A 2,500-nucleotide genomic window follows, 5' to 3' on the forward strand; every position below is an offset into this window, starting at 1 on the left:
TACACACTCTGGATGCACAGTAACCATAGGATCAATATGAGTGGGTCTTGATTCATTTCGTGAAGTCTGTCAATTGTCTTGTCTGTGTGCGTGTGTTCCAACTTTCCAGATTTTTTTTCCATGACCATCTGTTATGTGACAAGAATTACACAATCGTATACAGCGTATTTGATTCACATAACCAATGGATGTATCACGTCTGTTCAAGCTTTTGAGTCAAGTGCAGTGTACCATGCTACATGTAGGCCAGTGTTTAAAGTTCACGTTCTATTGAATGGATTAATTACTTGATACCATGAGTTTTTATAATAGTTGTCAGTCCGTGGCAGGACTTATTTATCATCTCGGATAAGTTACTATCCGAATTCTTCATCTTTCTTCCATCTTACAAGAATAATTAGAAGTGGTGATATAAGTACGAATCCCGGTCCTGACAAATGTCCTGTGTGTAATAATACAGTAACGCTGTTGCAAAGAACCATCGTGCTCTCTCCTGTGACACATGTAACCAGTGGTGTCATATCAAGTGTGGAAAGGTTAAACCTAGCGAGTACAAGAAACTACAACTTGTCAACAATTTTTCTTGGAATTGTCCCGCCTGTTCACCGCTACCTCTAACAACACCGGCTTGTTTACATCATAATTTTAATTTTTCACCTTCAATTAGACGAGATAAACATTCGCTCGACTGCATAGTACTGAATGCACACTCTCTTCGTAACAAGCTTCTGGATTTTCAGTCTGTAGTTTATGCTGGTAAGTTTGACATTGTCACCGTTTCAGAGACATGGCTCGACGACACAGTGTTCGATTATGAAATCTTGCCTACTGGATATACAATTTTTCGGAAAGATCGTGTTGATCGAAGAGGCGGCGGTGTGTTAATGGCCTTGACTAATCTGACATAACTGCCTGGAGAAGAAATGACTTGGAATCTGACTGTGAGTTATTGTGGTGCGAATTCACTTCTTCTGCGGGTCAAAAGATTTTATTTGGTTCATATTATGGTCTGCCAAATACTGGAATTGAGTATTTTGAATTGCTACGTGAATCTTTCACTGCTATTAATAACAAATTCGATAAGGTATTCTTGGCTGGTGATTTCAATTTGCCTAACTTTGACTGGATTAACCAAGTACCTCTTTCCTCAGAGACTATTTATAAATTGGAATATCTACAAATTATTAAACGATGCATTTCTTATCCAAGTAAACACTTATCTTACACGTAATAATAGTATTCTGGACTTGGTACTAACTACTGTTCCTGATCTCATCGATGATTTATATTCCTATCAGGATGTGGAGTCAGACCATAATTGCATTTCTTTCAGAATTGGCCTCTCATCCACCGACTCTAGACCAGTGCTTAAAGAAGTTTTTAATTACAAGAAAGCAAACTTCGAAGAGCTTAAAAGAACTTTGTCATATGTTCCTTGGCATGTTGCTATGCTCGATGATGATCTAAACAGCATTGTTTCAAATTGGGAAGATCTATTCTGGGCAGCAGTTGATAACTTTGTCCCCAAGAAGAAAATTTCAGGCAAGCAAGTTCCACCTTGGATTGACGCAGAAGTAAAAGCCCTGTGTCATAAGAAGGATAAAATGAGTCGTAAAGCCCTCAAAGAAAAAGATCAAGTGTACATTGATAAATTCAAGTCATTAAGAAAGGAATTGTAAAGAAACTCATCCGACTTAAGTACAACACTTATATTAAGAACTTGGCTGACAAAGTTGAGTCGAGCCCAAAGAAGGTTTGGAACCTTTATAGCTGTAAAACTAAGTCTCGTAGACTTCCTCCAGCCATTAGAAGAGACTTATCTGATGCTGATCCTGTATTCAATCCTACTGACAAAGCTAACTTATTTAACAACTATTTTCACTCAGTTCTTAATCATGTTGATAATGAACCTCCTCCACCTGATTGCCATGCAAAAGTTTCTGTTCGTGAGTGCTTATCTCATATTACACTGCCTGCATCTGATGTCTTGACTACTCTGCTTCATCTTAATCCTTCAAAGAGTCCTGGGGTGCTTACCATTTACAAAAACCATCTGGTTGAAATTTTCAGGCATAAACATTAAACACTTAAATGGGATGTTGCGGGAGAGGGAATCGCAATTTAAAGTCTATCCACGTCTGCTAGAGAGACTTAAAAAGCAGAAAAATAGCATCACCAGAAATCAAACCCCAAATTTTCTGAAGCTTCCCAAACGGAATGGCGTGAACCATTTGATCTTCCAACTGGAATTTCCGGTTTTCCTGTGTAAATGGTAAGTACCCCTAGTCCTGATGGAATACCCCCTCTACTTCTAAAGAATCTAGCACCTGAAATTAGTAACTCTATTACCTATATCTTTAATAAATCCCTAAATGATGGAATTTTCCCAAGTAAATGGAAGGATTGTAATCTTACCCCTGTTTTTAAATCTGATCAGAAAGATGTTGTCTCAAATTACCGTGGTATTGCTTTATTACCCATACAGTACTATCTAAAGTTT

The 2,500-nt window shown here is 37.9% G+C and overlaps 2 protein-coding genes and 1 pseudogene across 2 annotated transcripts in view; all 3 read left to right on the forward strand.

The window, feature by feature from the left end:
* LOC138051055 (uncharacterized) overlaps window positions 1-1,679 on the forward strand; it is a 3,247-nt pseudogene extending 1,568 nt beyond the window's left edge.
* LOC138052247 (serine/threonine-protein kinase/endoribonuclease IRE2-like) overlaps window positions 1-2,500 on the forward strand; it is a 413,063-nt gene that overhangs the window by 210,347 nt on the left and 200,216 nt on the right. The gene's annotated exons all lie outside the window — the stretch shown is intronic.
* The window catches only part of LOC138052246 (transient receptor potential cation channel subfamily A member 1 homolog), a 45,982-nt gene that overhangs the window by 3,145 nt on the left and 40,337 nt on the right, over window positions 1-2,500 (forward strand). The gene's annotated exons all lie outside the window — the stretch shown is intronic.

The sequence above is a fragment of the Montipora capricornis genome, chromosome 6 (assembly GCF_036669925.1).
Source record: "Montipora capricornis isolate CH-2021 chromosome 6, ASM3666992v2, whole genome shotgun sequence".
Classification (NCBI taxonomy): Eukaryota; Metazoa; Cnidaria; class Anthozoa; order Scleractinia; family Acroporidae; genus Montipora; species Montipora capricornis.